Source organism: Uloborus diversus, chromosome 8, assembly GCF_026930045.1.
Source record: "Uloborus diversus isolate 005 chromosome 8, Udiv.v.3.1, whole genome shotgun sequence".
Taxonomy (NCBI): domain Eukaryota; kingdom Metazoa; phylum Arthropoda; class Arachnida; order Araneae; family Uloboridae; genus Uloborus; species Uloborus diversus.
The window spans coordinates 53,854,847-53,873,935 of NC_072738.1; the positions used below are offsets into that span (position 1 = coordinate 53,854,847).

The window sequence follows — 19,089 nt, forward strand, 5'->3', positions numbered from 1 at the left end:
AATCGCACTTTCGTCTGATTTTAATTAAGAAAACTTCGTTAATTGAAGCAACCAAGCAGATAAATTATGTTTTAAATACATCGTCAACTTACGTGAACATGTTTATGTTAGTGAGATTAGATTTTTTGAATTAGATTTAAGACATTATACCTCTATCGCTGAAATTGAGAAAAACAGTTTTAGGGGGGAAAAAATGTCTTTTTGGATAATCCGAAAATCAATATTTTCCTGAAATATGTTTTGATGTACAAAAATGCTTATACGTTTAAAAACTTTCCGTAATTGCATAGAATGATAATCTTGTTTATGAAATGCTTTTTTTTTTTTGATGTCAGCATGTTTTGAAACAACTCGTAAAATCTAGATCTTAAAAGTAGAAAGGAGAGGAAGAAAAAGAGAGAGAGAGAACTGTATTTCTGTTTTCTGGTTTTAAAAATTGGCACTTGATTTTTTTTCCTTCCCCTTCGCAAGCTTAAAAAAAAAAAAAAAAAAAAAAAAAAAAGAACTGAATGCATTTGAAACGTTTTAAAAAATGCAGAAGTTTTTGGAATTATAAAGAAACGAAATCAAAACAAATATAGCCTGTTTGCAATAATTGCAATTAAATTGAAAATCGGCGTTAGTACGTGCCACACAATATGAAATAACAAATTTAATCAATTTATCTTGTCCTTGATCGCCAAATTGAACAAATAGTTATTCACATTAAAAAGGGGAAAAAAAAGTACATTATTTCACAATATACGGGGTGCATCAGAATTATTTGTACAAACTTAAAAAAGAAGTAGGGTACAATTTGCGTAGAATAGACGTAGTATGAAATAATGTAAAATAGCGTAAAATTCACGATCAGGAATAGTAGCAACTTGTTTTGGAAACAGCTCCTTCAAAGGACGAAATGATGAGCCAATAGAGGGCACTTAGCAAGAGTTCGAAACATAATGTAGTACAACTTGATGTACAACTCCGTAGCTGCAATCACTGGACGCCAAAGAACGCTTTGATCTTGAAGTAAACGTGTCACATCTTTAGTCCCAAAGTTGACTTAATTTTTTTTTTTTCGGTCCTCACAGTATTTATAGCTGTTACACATTTTGTTTTCACAATGAAAAAAATACTCTACTTATTGATCTGCAAAATTAGAACTACCCCCCCCCCCCTCCAAAAAACCCCTTATAATCTTCTAGATATGAAAATATATGTTAATTAAAATTTTGCTGCTCCCTCATATGGGAAGGATCCAGCTCCAGGCTATCAGGGCCGCACAGAGCCAAGACGGGTTTCTTGTCAGTAATGTCGCCGGCTCCTCCCGCCCACCAAAAAAAAAAGAAAAAAAGAAGAAGAAAAAAAGAAAAAAGTGGGAAAGGAGAAAAAAGGGGGAAAAAGAAAAGAAAATAGGGGAAAAGAAGAAAAAGAAAAGGGGTGGGAAAAGAAGGAAAAAGAAAAGAAAAAGGGGAAAAGGAGAAAAAGGGGGAGAGAAGAATAAAAAGAAAAGGGGCGGGAAAAGAAAAACAATCAACTCTATTTTAAGTGCCACAACTGTAAATGCCAAAAGAGTAAATTTTACTTAATCTTTACGTTTTCTCTAATTCGGAGCCCCTCCCTCCCCCATTTTCTTTCTACCTTTCTTTTTCTTTCTTTCTTTTTTCATTTCTTCTTTTCTTTCTTTCTTTTCTTGTGTCAGTTTCGCCGGACCTCTAGTTTGCGACTAGGTTGACATGGCCTCTCGTCGGGCCTGCAGGCCACTTGTCCCGATTCTCTCTCATAAAATAACCCCTGGCTGAAGCAAGATCATAAGAAATTCTTGTGATGCAAAATTATTTAACGCAAAATCTTAGCAAAAAGTGCGCAATGTGGGGTTCAAGGCTACAGCCAACACCTGGAAAGCAAGAGGTGAACAGCAAGGTGAAAAGAGAATCCTGTTCCTCCCTTAATCCAATCCGTCACGCAGACTGACCCCACTCGTATTATGTGCTGGCATGCAATGCAAACGATCCCGCAACAGTTGGTTTGATCCAAGTCAGGTGAGGTTAAAAGTTAACCATAAACTTAGCAGACGATAAAGTCGTGAAAAAGAAGTTTAAAACAAAGCGATCCATTTGTCAGAAATGGAAGTAGATGCAATTACCCATACCAGGATTGAAGGGGAAGAACAAGTGGAAGAGTATGGAGTGAATAAGAGAAAATCGGTTGTTGAGTTTTTGGTTCGTTTTTTTTTCTTCTTCTTTGATTCACATGTAGTTTTCTTTCAGTGCAATGTGGAAGTGATAGCAGTGAAGATGTAAGGAAGTTGTGATTGTTAAATTTGCCATTTTTTCTTTTATTTCTTTCTTTTTTTTTCTGCTGCTATTTTCCGTTTCGTCGTCAGTGTGGTCCGTTCCAATTCAACTTCTTCAATTTAAGTGGATCTTGTATCGCCATTAACAAGCTTTTTGTGGATGAAAAAAAAAAGGACACTGGACTGCATTGCAGAGATATAGCTAGGTTTATTTCAAAGCTTAAAAACGCTCCTTGACAGTTTTTAGCCGATTGAAATTCATTTTGGGAGAGCGAAATAAACGAAACCATAAAAGTGATTAATTATTTTTTAGAAAAAAAAAAGAGAAGAACTAGCAAACATTCTACAGAGGAAATGGAAAATATCAAGGAAAGATAAGATGTGTATTCTACCGTGAGTAGGTAAATTGCAGTATTTGCAGAAATGAGTTTTCGAGATTTTTGAAGAAACGCGTTTTGGATTCAGTATTAACAGTAGGAAAGTGTTGGAATTAGACTTTTTATCAGCGAAAACTAAATAACCATGCTTGCACAATAAAGCTAACGTACAAGAGATGAAAAAAAATACTTAAATGAAATTACTGCTTACTGCAGTATTTTAATTCGTTAGATATTTCACGTAACAGTAACAAAACAATCAAATGTATTGTTTTAAAAATTTCAATTTTTTTCCAACTTCCACGATTATAATTTTTTATTTTAAAGGACAAGTATACAAAGTATAAAATTTTAAGTATACAAAGAGTGAAAGTGTGCTGAATTAAGTTTTAGAGGCAAATTTCCAATTTTCAATGCGTGAAATACGCTTGATAGAGACATTAAAAATGTCTCAGACTGTACATAGAGAATATCAGGTGACATTTATTATTCTTTTCAAACAATGTCACCGTTTATCCAACCATTACATCCTTTAGTTGTGTATTTGGTTAGCTGATTGCTTGGGTAAATTGCAGTGGTGTAGTAGAGGGGTGTCCCCAATTTCTGAATTCATTAAATTCTGCTCCGAAGCGCTGCCCCACCATTTTATACACCACTGGTTTAATGAACAAGAGCCTAATATGGCTGTACTGCGCCATTTTGTGTTTGACTTTCAACTAATAAATTGAGTATATGTGGCCCTACGAGCTTGAGGACTCGAATATCTATACTTTTAATAATCTTAACTAATAATAAAACTGAAAGTCTAAACTCTGGATCTCTGTCTGTTACTGTTCTTCTTCTATTCAAATTTTAAGAACATTTTACCGAGCAAATTATCGTAACGTGGACGAACAAATTACCATAACGTGGACAAGAAAATTACCATATGCGTTCATGGGTGAGCAAGTTAACATAGCAAAATGGCGAGAAATTCATCATCCATTATTTGTAAATATACATAACACTCCAGTAGGCGAACCAAATGACCTTTTAATTTTCTACTACGGGCAAAGCCGTGCGGGTACAACTACTTGTTACAAAAAAACTTTTAAGAGCAGCATGAATCCTGGAGATTTACAGTTAGATTCAACTATCTTCATAATCAGTTAAATTCATTCTTGTCTCCAATGCACAGAAACATAACGACCTCCCGAACTCTAAACAAAATGGTCACTCAGGTTAATTGAGCACGGTTCTGAGCATCCTCTTCATCTCTTATGACTGTCAAGCGGAGAGTCATACATCATTTCTGGAAGGGGAGGTGACGGTTCTGAAAGTCACCAGTGGGGGTAAGGGAATAGCGTGAAAGTGACGTCACAGTCCTTTAGCTTATGAAGAGGATACTGCGATTTGTCAAGTGTTTTTCTGTGACAGATTTATCAAGACATATGGCCTTTTTCTACACCGTCATTTAGAGGCTTGTTAGAAATTTGAAGAATATTTGTAACGAATATCTCTATTGCAAAACAGGGGCTCCCTGATGGGAGGTAATGAGCTGGAAAATATTGTTAGATACTTGAATTATTAGAAAGAATTTTGAAAAGAAAACGGAAAGTAGCAGAAGAAACTAACAAAATCAGATTCGATTTATTATACATTTCAAACCAAAAGTTTAAAGAAAAGCAAACACAAACACATCCTAAACAAGAGGAAATTGATGAAAGGTTATGTTAATATTGTAAAAAGAGTCGTCTCTCGAAAAGAAACTACAACTAGTTGTAAAAAAAAAAAGGCTGCACTAAATAAAAATGAAACATACCCACACACACACAAATGATGTATCAAAAATTAGAACGCAAGTCACCGAACTATTTGAAGATGAAGGACTCTGAAACAATTAGAAGAGATGTACTGAGTATTCGAAACAATACCACCTACCAGCGTGAATTCAGATTGAGTGTTTGCAACTGAAGGAAGTTTGTGCTCAATATTGAGTCCCAGGCATTGCGAAATTTGATCGATGCATTATGCTTCTTATTATTTTTTATTATAAATTCTTCATTTTATACTGGTTCACAGTAATTTTTCATACTTAAAGCCCTTTTTGTATTTCATTATGAAACATGGCAACGAAACAAGTATGTTTTATATCATTTCTTGATAAATTTCTAATACCGTTATTCTACCCTACCGGTATATTCATGTATCGTGTTTCAAAAAATACCGAATACGGACATTACATTTTGGTTCTGATACTGCTATCACTAGCTGTACAGTACAATAAAGCTGCTTTTTTGATTCAGAGAAGTGGGAAATTCTACAAATGTAAGTTTCAACAGTTCTTTTTTAATCACGACCAAAGCGGATCCAGAAATATTTGTAAGGCGGGTCAAGTTTCAATGGCCGGCGTTATATCTCCTACGTAAAAAAGCTTATTTATCTTAAGCACCCATACTCCTCTCCCCTCCCCCCATGAGATGAAAACCCATTCAAATACTCCATTCCTACATTTTTTCAATGGTTAAGCTCATTACAGATTATTGTGCTGCTGAAAATGAAAAAAAAAATAAAAAAAATAGCAATAGCCCATTCAAACGAACCCAGTCAATCCTTTGAACTGTGACGCGCTGAGAAGAAATACCTTACAGAACGAGGCAAAAAAAAACAAGTTAACATTGATTCCATGTAATATTTTTTCGAATCTAAAAATTTGAAGATTGGTGATAATCATAATAAAATTCTTGTCACAGGGGGGTCAGATGACCCTTTGACCCTCCCCTGAATCCGCCCCTGTGACTGATACTTCGTACCCGGCCGGTACGGCGCACCATACTTCCTCTCTTAAGATTATATAATAGTGATACTATATTAAGAGCAAATAGTAACGATGTTGTAAATGTCAACGCTTTCTTATATGCATCTACTATGTTCCGGATTTCCGATTAAGTTCAAGAAAATATCGTGAATGGATCTTGCTGTAAACGATAAGAAAGAGTTATTTTATCCTAACGAATTCATTCACTTCTCTTAGTAAAGTGATAAAATCTTTTTTTCTTAGGTACAGCGGAAGTTGGTTTGCGTATTTTTCTGTGGTAATGTGTAATTGTGGTTGCTGTAGAATGCAAAACTGAGTGAGGGAGGATCGAGGTGGGGGGGGGGGGGATGCCTCAACTTCGTCACTTATATGAGGAGACGTTTTCTTTTCAATTTTTAAATACAGTAGGGAAGAGAACGTTTACTTTCTGCAGAAACAATTTGTGAGAAAACCAGGCTTGTACAGCACAAATTGAAAAATATAAGGTGTTTTTAGTTTTGCCAGAGACGCTCCCTACTTGAATTTTTTGGAGAGCAGAAATTCTCAATTTGCCGAATCGAGCTCCAAATTTTGTCGAATGATGATCATTTTGACGAACATAACACCAAATTTCGCCGACTAGAGCGCCAAATTTTTCCGAATGATGATAATTTTGACGAATCGTCAGACAAAATTTGCCGAATAATTAAATTTTTAGGAGGCCACAGTGACCTCCCGTAACCTCTCATCGGAGTGCCTCTGAGTGTTGCACAGACAAAGAAAATTTATTTAAAAACTTTTTAAAAGATTACAAATAAAAATATTTTTGTAAATTATGAACCTCATCTCATCAATATTACAATATTGTATTAGCTAATGGCATAGAGATAGCGCAAACATCGAAAACTGAAAAAGACGTCAGTGAAAGAAAATACTCTAAGGGGCGCCACGACGGGATCTTAATGGTCAATTCCCCTGAAGCTTTGGTTGTAACATATATTTCCAATTCTAATATGACAGTTTATATCCTTACAAGGGTTTTTATGACCGAACCCTCATTCCAGGGGTGCCCCCCCCTCCAATTTTAATGACGCAAATCCCCCCGCCCATTTTTCTCCACTCTATTTCCCTTTTTTATTTTAGCTATCCTTTTTTATTTTACTTATTTTTTAAAAATATTTTAAACTATCTTTTTTTTTTATTCATTTTTTAAAAATCTTTTTTATTTTCTTATTTATTTATTCAGTTTTAATTATTATTAATGGTATTTTATGAGAAAAGTTCTGTGCTACGCCGATGACATACACACAAACTAAATACAAATAAATTTAAAAAAAAAACATTTTAAAATCCCCCCCCCCACTTATTGAAGCATTTTGTAAATTTGAATGGCGCAACTTGCGCCATAAATTCCCCCCCAGTGTGTACCCCTGTCTCATTCCCCCAGAAGGTTATCTCTAGCTGCGCTAATGTCTGCCGCAATGTTGAAAATACAGTGAAGCACCGTTTAGACGTTTTTGAAGGGACTGTATGAAAAAGGCGTACAAACGAAAAAACGTATAATAGGTATAGGGTGTACCCTGCAAAGTCGAATGTGTATTAGACTTTGCAAAGTCGAATGTGTATTAGACTTTGCAGGGACCAATTTTAAAAACGTATGATTGATAAAAACGTATAAAACAGAAACGTATAAACGGTGCTTCACTGTAGTCTAAATCTTCTCAGAACTGCGAAAGGCGCTCGCGTAGCGAGTAGCATGCATGTATTACCGTCGTAAATAGCAGTTTTTGAAATAATGGTCAAAATTAAAAAATATGTTTGAATCTGAAGCTGTTTTTTTTAATGAATTTTCTTTAGTAATGCAAACCCTTATAAACACCCTGTATATTACTCAGGTTTCGGGGTTAATAATAAATACAAATATGTTTAAAAAATGCATAATAAATACAAATATGTTTAAAAATTATCTTTATTTTTCGGAACTGTCAAAGGAATTTAAAGTTACCAGTTTTTAGATGTTTATTTCTTTTAATGAAAACTTAAGCTTGCCTGCATTGGGGGAAGTTCAAAATGAAATCTGTTCAATAAAAGAAGCATTATGTTAGACTACGGAGCGACTTGTAGGTAAAACTTGACAGTTTTTTTGACCCTTGACTTCTAACTTACTCTTCGAAAGAGTTTGTATCAGTTTCGCTAAATACTTCAAAAGAATAATGGAATAAAAAGAGAAAGAGAAAATAAATAAATAAAAAGGGTATACTTCAGTTTTAATTGAATCCGTTTCGCTCAAAATGTATTAAAGAAAAAATGCGTACAAAACTGAAAATAAAAGAAATCCTGAATTGTGTTATATCATTTAATAATATTAAAGAACAATTAAAAAATTTGTATCAGGCTGTCATTTAGGAAATTCAAGAGGGAGACCCTCCAAACATAGCGAATATATGGGCATGGTGTTTGTACCAATAAACATGTAAAAAACATACAAGTTCTCTCCCCTAGAGAACTTTGAAATGACCGGCTTGATTACTATAGATTATTTCTTATGCAGCATATTTGATTTGAATAAAGTAAAAAACTTTTTCAGTGGCTTTAATTGTGCTGTCAGAGCTAGGTAATCGATTTTACTATAAAACACCTTGTAAAAACGTCTTTTAAAGCTTGAAATTCGGTACGGGCCAAATAAAATGTTTGACTTGTGGTTTATGTTTACATTCGAGAACACAGTTTTAAAGCTCAAACGTTGTGAACATAAATTATGTACTTCATATAATGAAATTGCTCATTAAGTTGAAAATTATACACAATTTAATTCTTCAAAATCAGTGCATCAGATTTGTATTGGTGAACATCAAATTTAGAACGGTATTGGCCAAAGGATCAAAGATGTCTCTCGGGTTTTACCACACAGAATATTTGAGGCAAATCGACTCTTTATGTATAAAATTGTACCATTAGCAACAAAACTTTTAAATTAACTGCTCTGACTAATAAATGAAACAGATGTATTTTAAACTAGATTTATTTCCAGGGTAATGGGAAAATAAATAAATAAATAAAATAATTGATCAAAGCAAACAAATTGTGTGATCATTTTCTATACATGGTTAAATCAAGCATGGCTGTGTTTTTTCCAGAGTAAAAATGCAAAAAGTTTACCAAATAAATTTTTTTTGTGAAAAATCATTTGCTAATAAAGAAAACTGAAATTTACCTCCATTTGGAAATCCACTTTAATTCACTTTCATGTTCTGCCGGCAATTAACCCCTTCGAGCATGTGTTCGAATTGCAATCTTCTAAGTAAGCATGGAACTGAAACCGCAGAACATTTTTGTAGCAGAAGAAAAAATAAACTGTGATTGATTTACAGATGATTTTTTTCTTTACTCTTCCATGCCACCGTTCCACGTTCATAACATCCCGCCAATCACGAGAGCAACAGTTTAGAACAGCACATTGTGGGTGAAAGATCTTGTTATCACTAGAGGGCGCAGTGGCGTGGGGTTACCATAAAGAAGTTTGCTCTGGAACAAGATCATCTCGCCAAGAAAAGTTATGAATGAAGAGTCAGACGAGGGGGTTTTATTCTTCACGTCCGTCGCGTAATAAGTTCTTGATGGGTTAAAATCTCGCTAACGGAATATTGTAATATGAAGCATATCGAGGGCTTAAAAGCAGAGGCAGGGGTGCTCATCTGGGGGGGGGGGGTCATGGCTCAGACTGCGCCATTAAAATTTTTAGGGGGGAGCGGATTGAGCTGTATTTCACCTTGAAGAGGGGGTGGCTCTTGCGTTTTAGGGGGTCTTTGTTATAACTGGGGGGGGGGGGGGGGGTGCTCCCTTGCACTTGGGGGGGGGCTCTCCCTTGACCAGAGGAATTTATCCAAATCTATTTGATAGAAAAACACTGCAGGGCGATTCTCGAAAAAATGCGTTCCATGCGTACGCTAAGTTTTTGTTTTATTCAAGGAACTATTAATTAAATATGGGATTAACTGTTATGCTTTGATAGTATAGAGAATCGCCCTACAAATTACTGTCACATAGATTGATTTAACAGTTATAAAAATCACATCTTATCCCAAATTAATGGTTGAATGATGATTTGACTAATTTGGTACATTTTTGTTATTTTTAAATGAGAAAAGCTGGAATGAAACGGAAGTGATATTTTTTAACAGCACTTGCTGAACGTATATCTCTATTTAGAAGAAAAAAAATGGATGCTATGGATTGCAGTATTTTTAATAATAATAAAAATAAATAAAAAAATCATTAACATCGAAAATTGGAAAAGGGTGTTCCGTATATTTTTATGCATACACTTTTTTTAAAAAGAAGAACACTGAATGTCACACTGTAAAAAAATTCCGATACATTACTGGTTATTTCCGTGAAACATATCGGGATTTCAGAGGTTTTCACCTATTTCCCCGCAAAATCAAGTATCTCTACAAAAAAGTTTCCTGAATTGCTAAAAGATGCACGAAAGCAGACTTTGCACTGGTGCGAAAAATATTTTTTGCTACCAGTTTAAAGATTGACTGAGCGTGTTTATTTAGTGTACTTGCTTTTATTTGACAATGGCCCGTCCGGATTGACTAAACTCCCAATGGAAGCAAATGAGGCATCGGACAGCTGGCTGCTATTTTCGCGTAGTTTTGGCCATGCTTACGCTAGTCTTCTGGAGATTTCTTGATAAATCAGGTAGGTTCTAATCAAATACATTAAACCTATTTAATTTATCTAAAAATGTTCACGAATGGCTTTAACAGCGGAGATTTCCAATATTTCAGAAAGGTTACTGACTGTTATCGGAAAACGTTCCTGGTTTTTGTAAGATATGTTACTGGTTGAAATTGGGCACATCAGCTGCCTATTATTTTCCAGGAATGTTTCTGAATCGTTTTTACAGTGCAGAAAACTCAATGATTTATTGTTAAGTACTTCCAACGACACATAGAATAATGAGCATGTATGGCTTGCCAATTACCGAAAGTCCGCCATAGTGACGTGAAATTCCTTCAAAATCATATACATCAATTTAAGATAGAACATAACGCAATCTGGTGGGGAAAAAAATCAAATTTCATTTTTTTAACAGTTTATGATTTCAAAGAAAATTTAATTATTAAAAACTACTTTTTCTCTGCAAAAAAAAAAAAAATCAATTTTTCAATTTTTTCCTCTTTTTAAAGAAAGAAACTGATTTTTTTCTCTCGTCTCCAGGAAGTTTCCGGAAATTTTATCTCTCTACTCTTGAATAGTTTAATAGTATTGCAAAATTAGCTGCAATTTTGCCATTGGCAAAAAAATTCCAACAATCTTGAGTGCGCACACTGCAAAAACAATTCAGAAACATACCTGCAAAATAATGGGCAGCTAATGTGCCCAATATCTGCAAGTAATGTTACTTGCAAAAAACAGGAAAATTTTCCGCTAAAACTCAGTTACCTTCCAGCAATTACCCTGGACTCCTGAAGAATTCAGAAATATCCACGGTTAAAGCCTATCGTGTGTCTAACTCCGTGACCCATCAGAGAAAACTTAGGTTCATTTACGATACTAGCTTAGCATTTTCCTTATTTACCACGAAAGGAACATACATTGCAAACACGGCCACAGCTAGGACCAGGGCTGTGGAGTCGGAGTCGAAGAGTCCGAATCGGATTGATTTTGGAGTAAAGGAGTCGGAGTCGTTAGAAAACATGCTGACTCTGACTCCGGGCTTCTCTTTTTCTTTCATTTTCACTGACTCTCCTTGCATTTTTTAAAAACTGATTGCCAATTGGTTCTATTACATGTATAAAAAGCTACTAATGAGAAAATAACTGCCATTATGGCAATCAGCAAGTTACAGGTGTAATCCTTTTCATTTTTTTAAAGGATTTTTAAGTCATCTTACTTTTAAACTCGTAACTATTGGAAAATTTAATTTTTAAATTTAATTTCTAAAGTTGTATGCGTTTTGGGTTTACGATGAAAAACAAAATGCGAAATTTTCATAAAAAGGAATTAATACTTCAATCTCTGTTTAGAGGTTTTCCCCTTTCCCTGAAGGGAGAGAGGGAATTGAAAAAATACAATAAAAAAAAATGAGTCGGAGTCGGCCTATTTACTACCGATTCCGCAGCCCTGGCTAGCACAGAAATGCAAATAACAAATCAAGCATCTGACTTGCCAGCAATTCTTGTAAAGCTTTGGAATGCACACTTAATTACACTTCTGTTTGTGAAAATTGCAACACCATGAAGGAAGCATCATAGTTGAATGAAATGTAGCACACAGTTGAGTGGTAATGATACAAATAAATGATTACATTTTCAAACCAAACAAACAATAAAAAGAGATAGAAATTAGTATTTTGGGTGGCCACCACGAGCCGCAATAAGAGCTGCTACACGACTCGGCATGGAGTGAAACAAAGTTTGAATATCTGCCTGCGGAAGACCATTCCATATTGTTTGTATGCGCAATCAAAGGTTATCTGTTGAAGCAACAAGAATAGGATCACGAGCGAGACGCCGCAAAACGAAATCCCACACATGTTCAATCGGTGACATTTTCGGAGAATATGCAGCCAAGGAAGAAGCTGTACCTGCTGCGAATCAAGGTAGGATTTGACAGTCCAGGTGACATGTGGACGGGGATTACCCTGCTGGAATACAGCCCCTGGAAATCCTTGCAGAAAAGGAATAGCTTAGGGCTGTAAAACTTCGTTTATGTATCGGGTACTGTTCAAATTGTCCACAATTCGTAGCAATTGTGATCGTCCATGATATGCTATGGCACCCCAGACCATAACTCCGGGTATTCATACACTGTGGCGTTCGATAATGCACTCCGGAATGTGCTGTTCACCTGCATAGCGCCTGACACGAATTCGGCCAACATGATGCCACAAATTGAAGCGGGATTCGTCAGAAAAGACGACCTGCTGCAGATCAGCACGCCAGCTCCTATGCACATTGGCCCATTGTAGCCGCAGGCGGCGATGGTTTTGCGTGAGAGGAATCCTGTATAAAGGAATCTTTGCGCGCAGCCCACGCTGCAGCAGAAGTCTCCGAATTGATGAAGCACACAATGAAACACCTGTAGCTGTTGACCACTGTGATGCCAATTGTCTAGAAGAAGCTGTGAGGTCCGTCAGCGCCATACGCACCAGGTGTCTGTCATCGCGAGCTGACGTCATATTTCGGGGTCTATTCCCGGATTTCCAAGCTGTCCGACCCTCGTCCGTCCACTGCTTCCAAACACGCATGATTGTGTTGCTGTTCGCTAAACACGAGCGGCTACTGCATGATAAGACAATCCAGCTTCAGGAAGGCCGACGATTCTGCCCCATTCAAATTCCGAAATTTGCTCAAAATTCGCTTTCTTTCGTCGAAGAGGAATAGTAAAGATTCAGTTAACGGTTTACTCTAGCGTTTAACCACCGATAATCATACACGCCTCGCTACAGCCGTCTATTTATATTCGGTTCGATCCGCCGTTCAGAGGGCGCTGCTCAGCATACGCATGAGTTACCGGCCTGCAATTCTAATCATTTGCTTACCATGCCCTACTTTACATTTCCTACAATTTTCAGCTCACTCGCGTAAGTCCTTCGTGGTGTTGCAATTTTCACACACAGGAGTGCAGCTGCGTCATGCTCGACGGACAATTTGATACGAGTACAGATCAGGAGAGATCTTCGCACCAGGACAACTTTCGTTTTACGCTGAATGAGAGAAAAAAAAAGTCTGTAAATGAGCTGATATGATAAAGCGGTATTACTGGGGTCTCAAGCCGATACTCATAATAAAAACGCTCAACTATATTTTAAACTGGGAGCTAAAAATAATTTGCACACTGGTGAGAATTGTGCATTCGTGTTACATCGTGTTCCAAAAATGACATTTAAAAAATCAATAAAAACTAAAGGGGCAGCGAATGAAATATACCGTTTGCTGCATTATGCATCGGGCAACAGTGAATTTTCAGGCAGACAAAATTTCAAAACTACTTACAATGCTCCTCAACAGATGGCGCTGCAGGTATTTTAAAAGGTATGAAGGAAAACTCAGTCTGTAAGAGCACCAAAATGACCGGTATATTTGAAAAATTAACAAAAACTGAACGGGCAGCATTGATTTTTCAAATATACCGTTCATTTTGGTGATTTTACAGCGTTTTCCTTTATAGCTTTTAAAATACATGTAGCGCCATCTGTTGAGGAAAATTGTAACTAATTTTGAAAGTTTGTCTCTCTTAAAATTTACTGTTGTCTCAAGCATAATACAGAAAAACTTTTTTTTTTCTTCGCTGCCCGTTTTCTGTTTATTGATTTTTCAAATGTATCAGTCATTTTTGGAACACCTTGTACTTGTAGCATTTCAAGAAACGTTTTGTCAAATATACTTGATTTTCACAGGAAGTGGATCCAGAGCCTTTCCATGGAAATTATCAGTAACGTTTCTGAATTTTTTTACAATGCATCAAAATGAGGTGCCGATCACATGGTCATGAGACTGAGGTGTCTCGAGAGTCTACACAATGCATTTGGCACCTTCTCAATTTTTGGATCTTTTTACTACTGTGAACAATAATGTTCAAATGCGAACGTTATTAAAAGCGATTTAAAACCTAGGCTTAACGTCAAAAATCAGGAGAGTTACATGAAGTTAAAAACATTTGGATATTTCCCCAAGCTGGAGCAACTCCATTAGCCTAAACCCTAAAAATCTTACTTATGCTTCTATTATTTGCCACATTTAGCGAAGCTCTATAACCCACTGAAATCAAGTTTTTGAAGTGAAACTTTTTATGCGAGGGCTTTGAAATGGGGTTGTTTCCTTCTGTCAAAAGTAGTAATTTTAGTCACTAAAATTGATAGAATGAGCAAAAAATAAATAAATAAATAAATAACATGGACCCAGAAAATTCTTTCATTTTCCCAACAGTTACTTTTTAATTTTTTTTTTTAAATGTCCGATTTTTCAAACAAGGCGTGGTCTTGATGACGTTACAAATGATGCTCTTTACCACTTTTTTTGCACTGCGTTTCCACGTTATGATAATCAAGAAGCGAATTAAAATTGAGCTCTACGCTTGCTATCAACCATATCGTTGCCAATACACGTGAGTAAAGATGCGAATTAAATATTTTGCTTTGTGAATGGCATTTCATCATTTGTGATGTCATCGGCAAGAAATGTAAACAATGAAAGTGCACCGATTTAAGTATTTTTTTTTATAAATATTAAATTTAAACAAAATATTTAAAAAATGGACAGATCCTATGTTTTTAAGCATGCTCTTTCAGAAAAAAATACGTTTAAACTTTTGGAAACGATCCCATTCTGATCGGCAAACTTTTTGCGCAACGGAAGTGACGTAGTTATTTTAGGTAACAAAAAGTCACACATGCGCTCTTCTTGCTTTCATTCTTTCTCGTTGTCCGTGGTTGCGTGTACTGCGGTGAGTACAGCTATTGATTATCAATTGAGCATCCGTTGAAACGCGTGTGTATAACCAACGCATGTCGAGTACTGTTTAGTGCTTTCCCTGTTTATAAACTACTAGTGGCACCCGCACGGCTTTGCCCGTAGTAGATAATTAAAAGGTCTTTTGGTTCGCCTGTATATTTACAAATAATTTTTGATGAATTTCTCGACAATTGGCTTGCCCATGTTACGGTTCCACGTTATGATAACTTGGTAATTTACTCGTCCATCTTATGACAATTTTGCTCGGGAAAATGTTCTTAAAATTGGAATAGAAAAAGAACAAAATCGAATTTTTGAAAAATCGCTTCGATATGCACACCCCCATGCTACAGACTAATTTTTTGCCAAACTTCATGAAAACCGGCCGAACGGTCTAGGTGCTATGCGCGTCACAAAGATCCTGACAGACAAAGATCCGGATAGAGAGACTTTCAGCTTTATTATTAGTAAAGATTTCATTCATTAAAATGTACAATTTTGTCGTAAATATGCCTGGAAAGTCTTGGCCAGGACTCCCTCGATTCGGGGTACGATGTGTTCGCAGCTGTCTGCAGATTAAGCCGTTGATTGTCAGTGAGATTGCGCTGTGTTACGGCACGGCGATTCGTGGTGATATTAGTATGTGTACGAAAACGTTAATTTCTATACTTAAGAACGAAGTTGAGGATGCACAGTGACACGTATGTATGTAGTTCGATCCAAAATTCGGGGATAAGTTGTATGAAACCTTACTTTGAATACTTCACATCACCGAAGCACATCCACCTTCAAAATAGTCACCTTTAGCGACTATGCACTTCAGCCAATGTTCGTACAACTTTTGGAAGCACTCCTGGAAGCCATTTTTCGCAACCACCTGTAAAAACTTCCTGCGATGCAGCTTTAACTTCTTCTGACTAAAGAAAGCCGCGTCCCTGTAGATGTTTTTTAACTGCTGGGAATAGGTAAAAGTCACACGGGGCCAAGTCCGACGAAACGTGGTGTTATTTGTTTGACATCCAATCGAAACGTGCCTACTCAACATGGAAGTCACCTTCTTCACCACGATGAAGTGAAAGCTGCATTGTAGGAGGAATTACAGGAGGTTGCGAAACTTGGCTTCCAGGAGTGCTTCCAAAAGTTATAGGAACGTTGGCAGAAGTGCATAGTCGCTCAACGTGACTATTTTGAAGGTGGATGTGCTTCGGTGATGTGAACTATTAAGGTTAAGGTTCCACAACTTGTCTTCGAATTTTTGGATCGTACTACTTATATAACTTAATACAAACAAATGACAGACAAACACAATGACTATTTAATAGTGACTGATTGATAATTAAAATGTTTCCCTGCAATACGAAAGTATCACTTCTATCGCGTGCCTTTATGACACCCAGTTTTTTAAAATTATATTTAGGTTTTTCTAATTAATTTAAAAATAGTTTATTCATTTCTTTTAAGACGTCGAAAAAAATGTTCTGTTACTACGGATAAAAGTGTCATTTTCTTTTTTTCACGAACACTACATTTTTTATTGCTGCAAATAACCACGAGACTGTTTTCACTGATTGTTTATACCAGTTTAAAACCTGGCTCTCAACGCCAACGTTACCAACCAATGGTTTTGTTTAAATTGGAACACATTTGCACTCGCACGTTCTGTTTGTTCAATTATTTTCCAAATGAAATCGGAATGCGTAATGTTCCATTTTTGATGTATATAATTTCAAAGGAATTTCACATCCCTGTGGTTAACTTCAGGTTACTGACTGGCTACTGGTGCACTTATTCTAAGTGTCGTTGAAACTAATACTTTTCAATAAACCATTACGTTTTCAGAGATTCATCGAGTTCAAATGTTAAAACAATAAGGATAGAAAAAAAAAGCGGATCAGCCTTTTCTCTTTTAAAATCGTATGTAAAGCATATCACTAAAGCTGATAGGTAAAATAACAAAATTTACTGGTTGTTATCGATTTTTTTTTAAGTACATACCACGGGTATTTTAAAAGAATGATACAAAAAACGAATTATCTCCTGGGTAAAATTCATTGATTTCTCTTACTTATTACAATTCTGAAGTATTTGTACGTGATCCATCAATTAAAGTGTTGTTAGCTTTTTAATTCACGTGTAGCAGGTTTTTTTTTTTGTTTAAACATCCGGTTTTTTTCTATCTTTTTTTTCCCTTTGCAAGATGCATTCTTCAAAAATATTTGAATTTCCGTCACTGTCATTGCTCGCATAAGGTCACGTTTCAGAAATTAAGTGGTTTTTTTCACAAGCCGATACATCTCGTAGTTTTCCGCGGCGATAAATCGTCGCAGTGTAATTAACCAGTTGTTCATTTACATCGAAACTCACACTGACACTTAAAAATGGGAACGTTCATTCAGAGCGCCATCTATTAATCTAGTAACTAAATATTTTATCGGGGCATCTATTAATTACTTCTTGTGGTACTTTTTTTTTTTTTTTTTTATAAAATTGCTGTTAACGTTGAGAATAATTGATTCTAGTCAAATAATAAATGTTAATTACGAAAAAATTGATAGCCAAAGAAAGAATCTGTTTTATTTGATATTAACTAAGTTTATTTTCTTTGCCTACCAGTTATATTTATGGTATAAAATGTATATAAGTAAATATTTGCCGTTTTTCTTTGCCATATATATAATTTCATCAAAATTAAAATAGTCCCTTCGCTTTGTGCTTGAAGGAGACGCAATGAACGCCAATCAGGAGTGTCGGTATCAGGGTTGCCAGAATTAAGAACAGTAAATACGGGACTGGCTTCTAGGAGTGAAACGGGGGGGGGGGGATTTTTCAGACGGGGGGGGGGGTCTATTCATGGTCATTAAAATTCAATCGCAACAAAGCATTAAATTTCACAAAATGTCGACTATCAAAGAATCAAATTATAAAAATCGTTTTCATTGCGCTTGACGAGGCATGCGCAGTATATTTCCAGCATTAGTCAATGAGCAAAGAAGAAGCAACATTCGGTTCTTCATGGTTTGCGCCAAAACAAAAACATACAAACCAAATCAAAAGAATAACCATTTTTGCGTTTGCTGCCACATGATTTTCTTACTGTTCGTTGTTTCACATTTTTGTTTTATCCCTTTAAAATAATGTCTCGTTCTGTAAAATATTGATATCTGCTGGAATATGGGACTTAAGCCACCCCGTATGAAAGTTCCCCGGAACACGGGACAATTTTTCAAAATACGGGACTGTCCCTTGAAATCTGGGACGTCTGGCAACCCTGGTCGGTACTGGTGGTTATCATATTCAGTCTAACGTATTTCAGACCATCAGTACCATCCTTATATATTATTTCTGTAGCCTATTTTTGGTTTCTACGCCAGATTTTCCTCAATTCTTGATCGATTTCTTTGATTTACACCTTATTTTAAAGCATATGGTGCTGGCTACTGACGAAAAATAGACCCACGGTCTAAATATTGTTTTTTTCAGCCGAAAAACCTGTTTTAAAGAACCAGAATGAGGTTTTCGGTTAAACTTATAACTTCAACTTGCGCTATGACCGACAGAGCTGAATAGCTTGATTGGCAGAGCGTTCTCCTCGCAACCAGGAGAATGTGTGTTCGGGCCCACGTCCGGACAATCTGCATCAAAAAAATTAGAGAAATATCGCGATTTGCATGAACACTTAATTAAGTGAATAACAAATATGAGGGAACTAGTCGACCCGTGCGGAACTCCGCACTATGCTTCGAATTGTTTCATAAGGCATTTCGCTTTTTAAAAATTTCAAAGGAAGAACAGTATGAAGAAGAACCGAAAAAAAGTAGGCGCAGAACAGAAGGCATGTAATTTAAAGGCATCAGTAACAAAACCTCGTTAAATACAACGCTGTGATAATTTGATCATCACTCACCTTTTGGCCGTACATATTTTCAATGCAAACATAAATATCATCAAAAGTGGCTGAGTAGTGACTCGTGAAAAAGCAATATTTGTGCATGTGAAAAAACAGGTTGTGGAAAATACAGTCCGGCCCATGTGAGCATTTGACAGGAAAAAAAAGAAACAGTAAAGAGATATTTATTGGCACGGATTCGAATTGGCGCCATTCTGATTAACAGCCCGACACCCCAACAAACCTAGCAATTGCGCCTTCCTTTTCGAAAACTATTCATTGAAGGAATGCGTAGTAAAAAACAG

The 19,089-nt window shown here is 36.1% G+C and overlaps 1 protein-coding gene across 1 annotated transcript in view; it reads right to left on the reverse strand.

Moving 5' to 3' along the window:
- The window catches only part of LOC129227261 (solute carrier organic anion transporter family member 4A1-like), a 78,781-nt gene extending 70,084 nt beyond the window's left edge, over window positions 1-8,697 (reverse strand). Inside the window, exon 1 of the mRNA XM_054861778.1 lies at window positions 8,646-8,697. The gene's annotated coding sequence lies outside the window, so the exon portion shown is untranslated. The remainder of the gene's footprint in view (window positions 1-8,645) is intronic.
- Window positions 8,698-19,089: the final 10,392 nt, after the last annotated feature.